The following is a 16885-nucleotide window of genomic DNA, read 5'->3' on the forward strand; positions in this document are numbered from 1 at the left end:
GAGGTGACACAGATGACCTGTATGTGGCCCAGGTCACCGAGCCCTCAGCCAATGCTCTTTCTTTGTACCAGCCTGTCAGTCCAAGGGACTCTTTCAGAAATTTGATAGCTCAGTGCAGACACGTGCATTTTAAAATACACTAATGTGATAATAGTGCCAGTTATGATGCTTACTTTTACCTGAACATGATTTAATTTATTTAATTTTTAGGCCAAAGGAGCTAAAGTGACTTGTCCACAGACACATGGCTAGTTGATAGCATATGTGGGATTAGAATTCACAAACACACACACAGAGTCATTCTTTCTCTCCAATACATTATGCTGTTTCCCTTGAGACTGCACATATTTTTATTTTTTTATCTTTTATTTTTAAAAAATTTTAAACCATTTTTAAAAACTGAAGTATAGTTAATTTACAATGTTGTGTTAGTTTCAAGTGTACAGCAAAGTCATTCAGATTTATATATATTTCAGATTCTTTTCCATTATAGGTATTACAAGACATTGAGTATAGCTCCCTGTGCTATATGGTAGGTCCTTGTTGGTTATCTATTTTATATATAGTAGTGTGTATATGTTAATCCCAAACTCCTAATTTATCTCACCCCATCCCCTTTGGTAACCATAAGTTTGTTTTCTATGTCTGTGAGTCTATTTCTATTTTGTAAATAAGTTCATTTGTATCACTTTTTTTTAGATTCCACATATGAGTGATATCATATGATATTTGTCTAACTTACTTCACATATGATATTTTTATAAATGTTAACATGCACTTTAATATGATATTTTTATAAACATTAACATGCACTTAGGTCTTTAGACATTCCAATCAGTTTTTTCATTTCTTTTGGCCCAAAATGCAGAAACCATTTGCAAATGAAATTGCAGATATAAGATTTCATCAAAGGCAAAATAGTAATTTAAACCTGAGCTTGAAAATAATAAAACTAATTTTTAAAAAACAAACAAAAATCCCCAACAAAGGGCTTCCCTGGTGGCACAGTGGTTGAGAATCTGCCTGCCAATGCGGAGGACACGGGTTCGGGCCCTGGTCTGGGAGGATCCCACATGCTGAGGAGCAGCTGGGCCTGTGAGCCACAACTACTGAGCCTGCGCGTCTGGAGCCTGTGCTCCGCAGCAAGAGAGGCCACGATAGTGAGAGGCCCGCGCACCGCGATGAAGAGTGGCCCCCGCTTGCCGCAACTAGAGAAAGCCCTCGCACAGAAGCGAAGACCCAACGCAGCCAAAAAAATAAATAAATAAAAATAAATAAATAAAAAAAATCCCCAACAAAACATGAATACATACTGGTGAACATTCAACTAGGCTTCTATCCAGAACAGAGGTACATAGAGAAATCACAGCTCCTCTGAACTTTCCAATCCTTCTCCCACCCCCAGAAATCACCAGCTTTAAGGTTTGATGTGATTCTTTCCAGAACCACTTCTATGAAATTAAGAACGTGTAATTAACTTTAGTTTAAAACATAGTTTTAGTATGTTTATCTAAATGGCCTTGGACGCTATGTGTGACTCTGTGCCTTATATTTTTTACTGTAAAAATGTCTCAGAAATCTTCCTGGACAGGACATGTAGCTCTATCTCATTCATTCAATAGTTGGCTAGTATCTCATAGTTTAGATGCCTAGATGTATCATAATGTAACTACTGTTCCCCCCCGAGACCACAAAAGATTGGCAGATTTGATTATATAAAAATGCTAAACTTCAGAGCCATGAGCAAATATAAACAAGGCTGCGCTGCCAAGTATGAGAAAGTTTAAGTATCAATAAGAATATTAACTGCAATGAACTGAAACATCATATGTGTGTAAATCCGTGATTTCATAGTGATACTAAAACACTCACTGTTACTTTTAGAAAATGTTAGGGAACCAACTGATTTTGAAAACTGGTAAATAAGGACAGAGGATCAAGTTTTTATTCTGCCTTTTCCTACACAAACATTACTTCAGGGTAATCCAAGAGTTGATAAGAAGCTTCTCTTTAGAAAAGTTTACTATCTAATAAATGAAGGAGAATCTCCCTCCTGGACCATAAGTATCCGACCTCCTCTCACAGCACTATGCTAGGGCGGTAATTTTACCTTATTTCTTCAGTCTCGCCCTATAAAGATCCCTCCCGATATTTTTTTGGAGCCTGTTCAAATGACCGGGTCTTTGTTGCTGCTCTGTATTAGGAACAAAGCTCCTTTCCTCCAGAGCCACGTCTGTTCATTTTCCTTTTGCTGTTTTCTGAGCTTCCCTTGACTGGTACCAACGTGCATCAAAAGAACGCTCTTCCAGGAATATTCTCTGCACAGCGTCCTCCAGAGACACTCTCATTTCCTTGTTCTCTGCAGTAATGTTTCTGAGCATTTAGCCCCATTTGCTCCTAATTTTAGCCTCCTTTTGGTCTTTCTACCTTCTAACTTTTCCCAGCCTGGGAAAGCTTTTTCTAACATACTTCCCCCCTGGATGCAAAAGATGATTTTTCACAGATTCACGTTAGTTACAGGCTCTGCACTGACCCTGCCTGCAGGCGAGCACATCCAGGGTGTGCTGGGTGGTGGTGGTGACATGGTGGAGGGTTGGGCGGGCCTCCTGCAGGTTCTCCTTGGGGTCTGGTGCTCACCCCGGGGGCGGGGGTGGAGGAAGCTATGAGCCAGGTCCCTCTCAGCCCGAGCCCCGAGCCCCTGGTAGGACTGGAAGAAGTCCAAGGCACAGGCTGGGGAAGGGACTGTTGAAAGGGACTTGTTCGTGAGGGAGGAGGGCCAATCTGGTGTGCTGAGCGCGAGGCTTCCAGAACCCAGATGGGAGCTACTTCTGAGGATGCGGGGCGTTGAGGCTGATTAATCCGACAGGAAGTCTTTTTTGGCTGCTGATTCTCTTTCACTCAAGAATCTACACAATGGGAACTTCCCTGGCGGTCCAGTGGTTAAGACTCCACGCTTCCGACGCAGGGGGTGCGGGTTCGATCCCTGGTCAGGGAACTAAGATCCCACATGCTGCACGGCGTGGCCAAAAAAAAAAAGAAAAAAAAATAATCTACACAATGGATAAACAACAAGGTCCTACTGTAGAGCACAGGGAACTCTATTCAATATCCTCTGATAAACCATAATGGAAAAGAATATGAAAAAGAATATATATATGTGTAACTGAATCACTTTGCTGTACAGCAGAAATTAACACAGCATAGTAAATCAACTATACTTCAATAAAATTAAAAAAGAATCTACACAATGGAGTTGGAAAAACAGACCAACTGAAAGCAGCAGGGAAGATTTCACTGCTGAACCCTCTCTGGGTTTAGTCACCTGCTCTGAAAACAGCCACAGGTGAATACATCTTTCTCTGAATCACATGCTCCAGGCATGAACACTGATCACCTGAAGCCAATTAAGTCACAAACAGGCCCTCTACCAGCCCAAGACTCCCACCTGTTATTAGCAGCTGGGAAATGAAATGAATCCAGTCAACAGCAATGTTTCTACTGTTTCGTGGGATCTTGAAGTCAGCGGGTTTTAAGTTTGAGAATGCTGGCAGGTTATCCTGTGGCACACTCATCACCAGAAAAAATCCAACTCACTCTGGCTCATGAAATATTAAGGACGAGCTGGAATTACCTGCATTAACTTCAGCACAAATAGACCAAAAATCAAATTAAAGCTGTGTCTTCCACTTCATATGACACAGACAGCTAACAATTTTTAGTAGCTAGTGGGTTTTAGAGGGAGAGAGCTTAACTCTTCCTCTGTGCAAAACTATGAGTTCTCAAAATTTTCTCTTTTGGTTTTATTGTCTGAATAATTTCGGGACTATTTTAAGAAAAAGCTGGTTCACTGTTCTAGTAAGGGAAGTCAACCGAAAGCTTAATAATAACTATAGACTTTTTAGAATTATGATTACTCCCAGATGGATGCTTACACATGTCCTTACCTTTTAAAAAACTACTGACGTATGTGACCATCTGTTTTTCAGTGACTTTGAGTGGAAATCTTTACTATTTTGTTGATCTCGCTGTCGCCAAGTTTGTAACTTGAACCACCAAAGGTTTTAAGGCTATGACAGTAATGGCTTTTTCTTCTGTTGTTACTAAATGAACATATTGTATGACTCAACTTTTACAACTGCCTTCGGGAATTATTAGAAATAATAAGAAAGTATGATTGGAAGGAAATTAATAAATTATGCATGCTTTTACTTGTTCTTTCTTTTTATTTTATTTTATTTTATTTTATTTTTATGGCTGTGTTGGGTCTTCGTTTCTGTGCAAGGGCTTTCTCTAGTTGTGGCAAGTGGGGGCCACTCTTCATCGCGGTGCGCGGGCCTCTCACTATCGTGGCCTCTCTTGTTGCGGAGCACAGGCTCCAGACGCGCAGGCTCAGTAGTTGTGGCGCACGGGCCTAGTTGCTCCGCGGCATGTGGGATCTTCCCAGACCAGGGCTCGAACCCGTGTGCCCTGCATCGGCAGACAGACTCTCAACCACTGCGCCGCCAGGGAAGCCCTACTTGTTCTTTCTTAATACCAATCAACAATTACAGAGTATTTTGCCAAGTAGTGATGGAAATCTTGACCATGGGCTTTCCGTACCCCAGGAGGCCACGGGAGTTTCTCAAGGAGACTGTAGATGGCTGCCTTCCCGATGACCGCTTAGCCCAGGGCACCTCTGAAAGAACTGCACACTTACTGAATCTTTGCTGTGGGGCTGTTTCAGGCAATCTTCAAGTCGCTAAAGAATGTGAATTCTCAGGTTTGGGTGAGAATTTCTGCTAGCTTTTTAGTATTTCAAGGAAATAAAGTAAAGCAAGGAATAGGCTCTCTAAGAAGAATTTCTGAGCCATCATTGCAAATTACAGAAAAAACAGGACAAAATATCTGCAACGTGGAAAAATTAATGTCTAAGGTGGAACTTATCATTCCTCGGGCAAACCCACCCATCCTCTCCCTCCTTCTACCTTGGTGAGCAGCGTTACTATCTGTCTAGTTGAAGTTACCCTCAACTTCCAACTCACAGCAAAACCAGATGAAGTCTGTCTCCTGGATGTCCTTCCCGTCCGCCCCCTGTTCTCTCTCCACGTGCCGCAGCCCGGGTCCACATCGCGGGGCCTTCCTTGGATTAGGAAGGAAGGTTCCATATCAATCACTCTGCCTCTTTGCTTGCCCCGGGTCACTAGAAAACGGGTTAAATTGTGCAAGGATGTCCTCTCTCCCTCTGAGGTTTTTCTTTTTTACTCTGCCTTCTGAAGCATCATTGTAGGTGGTGAGACTTGTTAGGGAGGAAGCTGACCTTTGGATGAATGTGCTTTGGCTTGGGAAATACATTTTCATTTTGGACAGCTGAGAAGGGAGGGCTGAGGGACAGAGGGCCAGGCTGCCTGACGCTGCTCGGGCTTGGGCTCTGAAGAAGCACGGAGAGGGCCAGGTTGTCAGCCTGGGTCATCGGGTTACAGACCTTGCCAACATCACAGGCACAAGCCAGTCGGGAATGTGGTTTGCTTCTCGCAGTTTCTTGTGTGCTATGGCTCAGGGACCTAACCGTTGTGGAAGGTGGCTTGCTGGAGTGCAGATGTAGCCAAGGTTAAAATGATAATCTGTATATTCTCTATATATTTACAGAGAATACAGACCCTGGCAAAGCTGTTCTCTGCTTTTGGGAAGTCAGAAGAGTGCTTGCCTTGAGGAGGGAGTTCGGGGAGCTGGTAACGTGCTGTTGTACAGTGCGGGCGTTCGTTACACAGGCGTGTTTGGTTTGTGAAAATGTACCAAACCTTATGTGCGCTTTTCTATTTGTAGGGCATCATTTTAAAGAAAGCTAAAAACGCAATCGGGAAAGGCTAGCAGGAGACAGGGTAATGGAAGAAGGGGGGGACCCCGCTTTTATAATCACCGGGATACCTGTCCCCGGCCAGGGCACTGACCGCACGAGCCTCGCAAGGGCCACGGGGCAGTGAACACGGGCCTGGGAAGCCCTCCCAGCTCGAAGCAAGCACGACGGACTCCAGATGCCTGCTTGCGCCTCTCCTATTTAGGTGTTCCTTCGTGATTTTCCTCCGCTGCAAGGTGTTTTCCTTGTCCTCCCAGCGTTGTTGACCCTTGTGTCACAGAACTGGAAAGCATTATGAGGAGGAAGCTTTCAAAGAAAACTAATGACTGAGGTGGTGTCTGTGTGATGCAGAAACCCTACATAGGTCTTTGCCTAAATCTGGTGTCCGATAGGCACAATCACGCTTACTGCAAAGGACTTTCGCATTGTCCAGCGTCCTGGGATACTGTCAGCAAGACATCGGGAGAAGTGGTAGAAGGGATCCCTTCTAAACATCCTTCCTGGCTGCTCTGTTTCATGGTTTCCCAAAGGTTGAAAACATGCCAAGTCTTTGTTTGACGGCTTCTCAGGAGGTTCAGGTAAAGAGCGACCCAGTTATAAATCTAGCGTAAAGAGGTTAAAAATAGGACTTACGTTTGTTTTCAAAGTGTTCTCCTGTTGAACTGATCACAAACGTGTACTGAGCACCCCGTGTGCATTACCGCTGCAGGCGCTGGACCGCGGGGGTGAACTAGACTGCTTCTGCCAAGGGTTCCAGTGAGAGAAACAGACACAAGCCATGAAAACAAGTAGGTTGGAGAACCACGGGTCCGAGAAGTGTTGCCAAGATGGGAAATGGTTGAGACCCTAGAGCATGATGTGGGGACGACAGTCACAGTCAGGGCCTCGGGGGGGTCTCTGAAGAGCGGGGGGGTCTCTGAGGAGGGGGCACCTGAGGAGAGGACTGTGGCGTGGCGTGTGGGGCGTGAGGCTTCTATGAAGGAAGTGCAGCCACGAATGAGATGGGCATGTCCCTGGACCATGTGGGAAGTGCGGCGGAGGAGGAAGGATGGAGGCTGCTGGGGACAGGTGAGGACAGGTGAGCACAGGTGAGGACAGGTGAGGGCCAGGGAGGGGGGAATGGGCCGGAGGCCTCAGAGACCAGGGAGCTTGTGCAGGAAAGGATCAGAGCGGGCGAGCGGGCGGGAAGGGCGGTACGGTCCTGGCGCGGGGATGGGGTCTGAGGATGAGGTTTCCCAGGAGATGCGGGCGGTCATCGCCGACTCCAGGGATGGCTGAGGTGCGGGCTGACGTGGGGGAGGGCAGTGGACTTCTGGGGTCGAGAAATCAAGGCGCAGGGAGACCAGAGTACAGCACAGGTCATTGCCAAGGATGCTGAAGAAATAGGAGAATGATGACAGGAACGGCGCTGGAGAGGAAATGATGGCCACATGCTAGAGTCTTCTACGTGAGGGGCAGGGACCCGAGGGCGAGCAGGTACTGGAGGGAGCGGTACTGGGGCTTCGGTCTAGGACATGCATTCGGAAGAAGTGTTTTCTGTATTGTGGTAAACGCACGTGACAGAAAACACACCACTTTAACCATTGTTAGGTGTACGGCTCAGTGGCGCAAAGCGCATTCACTCTGTTTTCCAACAACCCTCACCTCCATCCACCTCCAGAGCTCTTTTTCTCCCCAAACTGAAACTCTGTCCCCATTAAACACTGACTTTCCCCCCTCCCCCAGCCCCTGGCACCCACTGTTCTACTCCCTGTCTCTGTGAATGTGACTCTTCTAGGTTCCTCAGATACGAAGAATCGTAAAATATGTGTCTTTTTGTGACTGGCCTACGTCACTTAGCATAATGTCTTCAAAGTTCCTCATGTTGTGTCACGGGTCAGACCTAAGAGGGAGGGGTTTGGGGGAAGATAGTGAGGAAGTGTCTTGGAAATGGCAACAGGAGCAAAGAGACACCCATGTGACTTCTAGGAGTGGACGTAAATGGTGCAATTTCAGCAGAAAAATGTCCCCGATTACCAGGGCCGTGGGAGAAGCGCTGTCCTCGTTAGAGATGCCACACTTCAGGGAGAGACAAGAGGGGAGGGACATCGGGGGACAATGTGGAGAACTAGGGGTGTCTTGCTGATGACTGACTGGGTCCCGGGGAGCACAGCGGGCGGGGTGGAGGGGCACCTGATGAGGTCAGATCACGGGACGAGCAGCCCTGCGCTGACCAGGACCAGAGACGCCCAAGGGGGTTTAACTGGGGGCTCCTGCATGTCTCGGGCTTCCAGCCCACAGCTGGGACTTACAGAAGGATCGCTGGAAAACATGAGCGATCAATCAAGAATTTTAAAAAGTCCATGTAGTGGGAACGTAGGAAAAGCCATCGTGGGCTTTCAAGTCAGAGGTCCTTCCAGGTTGACCTTTGCACTTGTGAGGCCTGGACCAAATTCCCTCACCTTTCTAAGCCCCCCACCTCCTCATTTGTATGATATGAGCCACACTGAGATTTGATAAAAGTAGTGAATGAGAGAACGTACATGAAAGGTCTCTGAGACCATGAAGTGCTAATCCAATGCCATAATTATTCCTCTGACTTAGTACTTACTGATGACACTTAATGTAAAAGACTATGGTAAGTCCTTAAATTGTGTTCTAAGATCATAAACAAATTGATCCTATGCCTTTGGGTCTGTATTTGGTGGGGTCAACTAGCCAGGCCCCTACCTGTTCACTCTCAGACATCTGGCACCTTGACCACTCACCAGCCTACAAGCAACCTAAACTGCCTCTGAGGGAAGGCAAGCAATGACCAAAATAGCGGAGAAAAGCTAAGGATGGGAGGACTAGAGAAGAGGGAGGTACATTTGTTGGCTTGTCAATCAGAGCAAAAGAGCAGTTTTATGCTTTCACTGGGGAAGCCCGAGGAAGGCCCGCTGGGGACGGAGCAGGAAGAGGTGTGGGTCCAGCCCTGGCTTTCCCACCATCAGGCTTTGTGACCTCAGCAATCGGCCACCTCCCTGAGCTTCGGCTTTCTCACCTGCAAACTGAAGGAGCAAGATGCTCACTAAGCTCTTCTTGTTATTCTACGATGCTGTCATTCCCTGGGTGAACTATGCAAACATTACCAAATGAAAAAAGCCAGATAAAAAAGTCTACATATTATATGATTCTATTTATATGAAATGTCCAGAACAGGCAAATCTGTAGAAACAAAAAGTAGATCAGTGGTTGCCAGGGGCTGCAGGAGAGAGAGACTTGGTGAGTGACAATTAACGGGGGTAGGTTTCTTCTTAGAATGATGAAAATGGGAAAATGTTCTAAAGTGGATTATGGTGATAGTTACACACTGTGACTATACTAAAAGCCCTTGAACTCTGCATGTCTAATGGGTGTGACCTTACATAAATCACTTGCCTGAGCTGAGCTTCTGTTGGCCAAGTCATTCCCACTTTCTGTTTCATGAAGTTCATTTGAGTCGGGTACAGTAGCTAATTGGGCATTGTTCATTTTGTTGGGTATGACAGTGGCATTCCATGACTGACAGCTGAGACACATCAGAAGAGGAAAGAAAAATACCCAAGGAAGAAGGGAGAGAGAAGACAGCGGGGACCAGCGGCCGTGCTGGGCTGGTGTGCCCGAGCACAGAGACAATGCTGGGGAGACAGGGATAAGAGCATCCCACAGCGCTGGGGCGTGGTCCATAAGGGGACCGGTGCCCGGCTCCGGAGGGAAATGCTACGTCATAGCCCAGAACCACGGTATTTATCAGAAATCTTAAAGTGTGTATTTGGGGGGAAAAAGTGCCACGGAAATCCTTTCCCTGCACGTCCCAGTGCGGAATGCAGATGAACATGCCGGGCATGTTACATAGCATCCCAGGGCTCTCCTTTATCGACACGGGTTAGCACCAAGGTCAGGAATGCAAGCTCTTTCCCCGGTTAAAAGCACTTGAGTGCTCTTTGGCCCAGAGAATTACAATATTTATAGTCTTTCCTACAATCAGCAGGGGAGAAGTGGGTTCCCAAAGTGCATCCTGAGAAACAGAAATGCGTAAAAGGTAACTACTTACATTTCAGGTTTTATTTAATGGAGAAGACAATGGGTAAGTGCAATTAATGCCACGTAAGCCCTGTGTTCAGTCTCGTACATATTTTATCTCTATCTCTGCCTTGAAAATCTAAATAAAACTAGAGCCTGCAGGGTATCGTGTATTACGCATGCTTCAATGAAACCCTAAGAATGTGAATTGAAATTTCATGTGAACACAGTGAGAAGGCGGCCATCTGCAAGCCAAGGAGAGGGGCCTCAGGAAGAACCAAACCTGCCCACACCTTGAGCTTGAACTTCCAGCCTCCAGAACCATGAGAAAATAAATGTCTGCTGTTTAAGCCACCCCAGCCTGTGGTATTTTGTTACGGCAGTCCTAGAATACTAATATAGTCAGGCATTAAATGATGTTAAAATATTGTTCATCTTGTTGGGTGTGACAAAGGTATTGCTATAATTATATGGATGTCATATTTTAAAGTGTGCTTACTATAAGGTTATCATGTTTCTTAAAAGTAACATTCGTTTTTGTTTTAACTGTCTTTAATAAATAACATTTATAATGAAGCTTCCTATCCTTGCCCCTAAATTATGAGCTGGAGCTGTGGAAACTCTTATGGATGAGGCGGCCTTTCCTTCTCACAGGTGAGAGCAGGAACTCAGCCGGTGCTCCGGAAGCTCGCTGCACTCTGGCCCAGTCTGCTGGGGCGCTCCCGACCCACACTGTGTTTGCTGAGCACAAATCTCACACACAGCAGGACTGGATGAATATCTGTTGGTTGAAGAACTTCTTTTCCACCAGTTACAGCAGATGGGTTATGAAATGTATTAGTGTATATGCAAATTAAGGATAATAAAAAGGTACAAAAAGGCATGTTCAGAAGTAACTAACTAGCCTTTTCTACTCTTTTCAGGTCTGTCTGGGCAAGTTTTCTCTACTTGTCTCTTTTTTCACAGATTCTACTTTTCCCCACAGAAAATTCTCCATGATCCCTTACTGAATGGTAGCGTTGGGCTATTCAGACTTTGCCTCACGTACATTTTTAGTTAGAATTTTCATCTATGACGATGATCCTATTATAAATGATATGAGATATCCAGCTCCCATCCTATTTAAAGCTTTTGGGCTGTGAGTAATTTGAATCCCTAAAAGCCTTCAGCATCTGAGCTCTCATCCCCAAAACCTTTGTGTGTATCACTTCTCTCTGGCCCTTCTTCATTGGTACTTTTGGGGCTTGTTAACTGTCATTACCTTTTCTGTTAGCATGAAAATGCTAAATGTTGAAATGGTGGATACCAAAAGGAAACTTGTTAGATCCTTCGATCTCCTATAGGAAATCCTATATTTCCTATAGGAGATTATCTTTAATTGGATCTTTGGTCTGTCCTTCTGAATTTTTACTTTTTTTTCCTTGAGAGTACATTATTTTTCTAAGAAATGTCATTGTTATTGGTTGAACTTACTTTCACACAGGCAGTTTCCTACAAGAACCTGGTAATACTCCACACTGACATCTAGGTTACAGATCAGAGGCAGCCCACGTATTCTGTAAAGGACCGGAGAGTAAATACGGTAGCCTCCGTGGGCTCATTACAGCCGTCAACTGCCCCATCAGCCCCAAAACTGTCACAGACATCACCCACATGAAGGCGTGGGGCTGGGTGTCAATAAAACCTTATTCATGGGGGCTTCCCTGGTGGCGCAGTGGTTGAGAATCTCCCTGCCAATGCAGGGGACACGGGTTTGAGCCCTGGTCTGGGAAGATCCCACATGCCGCGGAGCAACTAGGCCCGTGAGCCACAACTACTGAGCCTGCACGTCTGAAGCCTGTGCTCCTCAACAAGAGAGGCCACGATAGTGAGAGGTCCGCGCACTGCGATGAAGAGTGGCCCCCGCTTACCGCAACTAGAGAAAGCCCTCGCACAGAAACAAAGACCCAACACAGCCATAAATAAAAAAAAAAAAACAAAAAAACAAAAACAACCTTATTCATGGACACCAAAATTTGAATTGCATAAAATTTCTGTGTCACGAAATGTTCTTCTTCTTCGATTTCCTTCCCCCAACGATTAAGAAAGCTAAGAACTACTGAGCTTCCGCGTTGCTGAACACCTGGAGGAGCTGGGAGTGTGGGGCACCCAGGGAGGGGGGCACCTCCTCACCCCTCCCCCAGGCCTTGCCCTCCTTCCATTCGGCCATTCCTGAGTTACTGATACCCTCCTCCCCGCCCAGCAAGAAGGGAACCTGCCAGGGCTGCCACTTTTCCCTGTGTCCCCAGCCTGCAGGCCCACACCATCAAGATTTTGGACTTGCTAAGTTTTGTGAGCCAATTCCTCAAAAGCAATCTCTCTCTCTATATATATATTATATAAAATAAGTAAATAAACAATGTTTAAAAATATAAAAACCTTTCTTAGTGCACAGCCCATAGAAGTACAGGCCTTGGTCTGGCTTTGGACATGGGCCTTAGTTAGCTGTAATAAATACACAGAAATGCTCAGCAGACTGTTTACAGCGTGAGAAAAGGAGGTGCAGGTTCTGTGGCAGAAATAGCCACTGGATAGGCTCCAGAATTTCCCGCCACGAGCCCCCGAAGTTTAGCGCCACAGCTCACATTTCCGCCTCTAGCCCCCCGCCAGCCCCTGCTTTCAAAACACTCCAATCCAGCTGTCCCCTGGCATCACACCTGGAGCTCTCGTGGACGTCTCAGACTCCAGCGTCTAAACGGGCTCAAGTCCCACCCCCTGCCCCCACTGTCTCCTCCCCTGTCTGCTTCGAGCCCATCCACGGTGCCCCAGCCACTCACATCCCAGGAGTCGCCTAGACTCTTCTTTTCACCTCACTCAATCGGTAAGCTTGCGCCCTCCTCTCCAAACCCACTGCACACCCTCCAAAATGCATCTCCCTCTGCTCTATCCCCCCCAGATTTTTGGCTACAGTGGCAGAGATGAGTAGTTGCAATAGAGACCACATGGCCCTCAAGGCCTAAAATAGTTTTAAAATAGAATCCAGACTTTGTTAGTCCCCTCCTGTGGCCGTCAATGGTAATGCATGACACCAGAATAAAATCTCAACTCTTTATCAGAGCCTGCTTTTTCCCCTAACAATCTCCAACGAATGCACGACTGCCCCTCGGCCTAAATGGGCAAAGGTAGCGGTAACCACACCTTCTGACTCCATTTACTCTGTGGAGCTGCCCCCACGCGGACCCAAACCCGCGCCGCCTGGCTCCAGGCACGGGTCCCTCTCAACACCCGCACAGCAGCATCCTTCGCGCCACGGCTGTGCGCAGGCTACGGTCACACAGACTGGGGTTGTTCTGGGACGCCCGTCGGTGGTCTGCTGCCGATCAGAACGGGCTAAGGGACAGGCCAGCACACGGTCACCCTGGTTCGATGCTGCCTTCGTGTTCCCAAGACAGCTCCCGGCGGCCGGGCCCATGGGACATTTTTGTCTGCTGTTCCCAGGGGGTGTGTGACAGGACCTCTGTTCCTCAAGGTTTTGGTTTTCTACAATTTGCACCAAAATATCTCCTGAATTTTAGGTCCCCACGCCCTCGGCATGAAGGGTTCGATGGCTAGTGTGCTGAACAAGCAGCTCTCAAATTGAAATGGACTGAAATGTCTAATGGTGATGCATTTTGGACCCTTTGTAGGGAACCATAGCCATTCGGTTCTCCTTTGGTGAGACCACATGAGGCAGTCAGACGCGGGGATTTAGGAATAAAACCCCCATCCTAAGGGATGCATAAAAAGGCTCATAAGGGACCAATTTCCATTAAAAAATAATCTCTATGTAGTCTCCTGATTCTCAGACTACTTTTGATAGATTTTAACAAATATGTGCTCTAAGTTAGAATTTATAGTTTTATTTCCTTCATGATTTTGAACAGATCATTAGAAGATAAGGGAAAAAATAATATGCCTTTTGGGGGTTAGTTTATGAGATGTGTTTACCACGAACAGGTGAGTTATGCACGTTACTAGATTTTGCATACTTTTTTTCATACCTCTTTGTGCCATTGTATTCACCCTCCTTTAACCCAAATTTATTCCACCTGGTCTGGTACGCTGTTCAGTTGTTTTTGTTAATAAGTACTTCATTTTGCCAAAAGAACAGTACAGAACTTCCAAGTCATTTAAAGGTCTAGAAATAACTTGCTTTAGTGGAAACTTAGCTCTAATGAGAATTTGATAAATTCTAGGTTGTTGTAAACTAGACCCCATAATTCTTTTTTTTTTTTGGCCTCGCTGCACGGCATGCAGGATCTTAATTCCCTGACCAGGGATCGAACCCGTGCCCCCTGCAGTGGAAATGCAGAGTCCTAACCACTGGACCGCCAGGGAGGTCCCGAGACCCCATAATTCTTGTGCCTTGGTTTAAATCTGCGTACAGATTGTAAAGAGTGCAGTCAGATGCTAGACCCGCAAAGCCGGCTCTTATCACGCTACAGAACTAAACACAGATGCATCTTGGGCCTCAGGGATGCAGGCTGGGATGCAGGCCGGAACACTGTCCCACTGGCTGGGGAGGGGGCGGGAGATCAGGAGAGGCCTGCTACTCTAGAACTATCCAACTGCCCCCGGGACTACTATTTCCATTCTAAATTTAGAGTAGAACTTAATTGTTTCCATATATTAGTGAGGTCTTTTTTTAAAAAGAAACAAATGCTGAAGTCAAAATAAAAGAGCAGAGGGGTAACAGGAAATATACTGTAAAAATATTTAAATAACATGGAGATAACATTAAAATTACTCACAGACCCCACAGACTCTCCTCTGCAAAGATCAACTAGCTGTCCTTTCCAGAAAATATTGTTAGCCTTTTCTTCATATTTCCTAATATGGTTTTCTTGTTGCCAACATCTTATAATAAACCCTAGTGGATATAACACCAAGTAGCTAGATGTGAATTTTGCTGAGAGCAGACTACTTTGGATGTAATTCTTCCTGCCATTAAAATTTATTTATTTATTTATTTGGATTTATTTGGTCTAAAAAGACAAAGATTTTGGCAAAATATGAATGCATAAACTTATTTAGTAATATTTTCATAGATATTAAGTCATAGGTATAGGCATTTCATATCAAAGAACTTTTTTCAGCACCTTGTTTGAATGGTAAAAGTTTTAGAATCTGTACCAGATATAAATATATCAAAATATGTGTTTAAAATCAGATTATCCATGTTCAGGGGCCTAAAATAATGATGGATAAATATTAGAGGAATAATGATAACAGCTACCACTTAACTGAATACTCTCGTGAACGCTCTACTGTACATTTCTTGTTATAAAGTAAGTGTAAGTATCCCCGTTGTACATATTTGGAATCCGAGGCTCACAGAACTACCAAGCAAAATCAAAATTCAAACCCAGTTCTCTTTCATTCCAGTGCTCATGCTTTTTACATCACACAACTGCAATCTGAAGCAGGAAGAGTTGCAGGGATTATAATGTACTTCTTTTCCTTCTTTAAACTCACAAAACATGTATTGCATTTTATATTCATACACGGCAAAATTTTGAATGTTCGTTTTCTAAATTGCATTGGAAACAAATGATACTATAGAAAGATAAAAAATGTGATTCCAAGATAGAAGAAAAAGAAACTTAATTCAAGAAAAATGGTAATAGGTCAGCTCCTGAGCAACAACTAAAAATGTTAGATGGATAACTGAAATCCCATTTCTAAAGACATCAAAGAGCTGTGGAGGCAAAAAGGCTGAATTACCTAAAGTGTCTGAGGGAGAGCTCCTCCCCAGGGAGCAGTCTGTCACCGTGTGTCTCCTTCCCTGAGGGCGTATGTGGACTCTGGGCATGGGCTGAGGCTAGAGTCTCAGATGGGAGAGCACGTCTCCCTTCAATAACAAGGTCTCCCCCAGACACATGGCTGCCCTCCTCGTGACCTTTACCAGACCGTGGAAGCCACCTGGGGAAGGCAGGAGCAGAAAGAAGCCTCTGAAGGTGAGACCGAGTCTCCTAGTCTTTCAAGACTGAGGAGATAGAAACCCGTTAGGCTCTAAATCCGAAGCCCAGGAGAAAACACCTGAGGAATGGGAAGTAACCGAGGTTACCTAAGTCTTACTAAAACTGCAACCCATCCCAACCCATTTCAAGACCTGTTAGGACTGAAGTCATCAGCTACTCATTCTCACAGAGCAAATCCCTCCAAGGGAGATTCCTTGCTGGTGGAAGATGTAATCCAAACCTACACGGTTTCTTTATATATGATGTCTACATACAACAAAAATTACTAGATACGTGAAGAGACAGAAAAATGTGATCAATGATTAAAAAACAAACAACAGGTACAGGCTCATAAAAACCTCAACACTGGATTTAGTAGGCAAGAATTAGATGGAAAAACTGATGAAAACATGGAGAATTTCATCAGAAAATTGAAATGTATTAACAAGCATCAAACAGACATACTACATTTAGAATAAAACAGTTTTTGAAATTAATGATCACTAGATGGTTTAACAGAAGACTGGGCACAGCAGAAGACAGGTCACGTGAACTAAAACACACGTTAAAAGAAAGTATTCAAGTAGAAGGAGAGACAAAGAATGGACAAAACCTAGGATTGAATAAAAGACATATGTATGATTCGAGTCTCTGAAGCAGGACAGAAAGGGAGAAAACTGCTAAGAAGAAATATCTGAAGAGATATTGAGTGAAAAATTTCCAAAGCTGATGAAAGAGATCAGTTCACAGATACAAGGAGCCCAATGAATCCAAAGCAGGACAAATATAAAACCACACCTAGGCACATTGTGTTCAAACAGTGGCAAGCCAAAAACAAAGAGAAAAATTTTAAATGAGCCAGAGAAAGAAGATATGTCACCTTCATAGAAGCATGACTTTTCAGCAGAAACTACAGAAGTCGAAAGGTAATGGAATGAGAGTGTAAAGGCAAGACACACATTGGAATTTGCAACACACATACACACATTTTTGACAATAACTTATATCCAGCATATATTAAAAACTCTTACAAATCAATAAGAAAAACACA

At 44.9% G+C, this 16885-nt stretch overlaps 1 protein-coding gene across 4 annotated transcripts in view; it reads right to left on the reverse strand.

Moving 5' to 3' along the window:
• RGS20 (regulator of G protein signaling 20) overlaps window positions 1-16885 on the reverse strand; it is a 79207-nt gene that overhangs the window by 27628 nt on the left and 34694 nt on the right. Inside the window, exons 2-3 of one of the 4 annotated variants that reach the window (XM_057532481.1) lie at window positions 6467-6574; window positions 5022-5119 (exon numbers count right to left, since the gene is read on the reverse strand). The exons of the other annotated variants lie outside the window; for them this stretch is intronic. The gene's annotated coding sequence lies outside the window, so the exon portion shown is untranslated. The remainder of the gene's footprint in view (window positions 1-5021; window positions 5120-6466; window positions 6575-16885) is intronic. 4 annotated transcript variants of the gene reach the window in all.

Source organism: Balaenoptera acutorostrata, chromosome 17 (genome assembly GCF_949987535.1).
Source record: "Balaenoptera acutorostrata chromosome 17, mBalAcu1.1, whole genome shotgun sequence".
NCBI lineage: Eukaryota > Metazoa > Chordata > Mammalia > Artiodactyla > Balaenopteridae > Balaenoptera > Balaenoptera acutorostrata.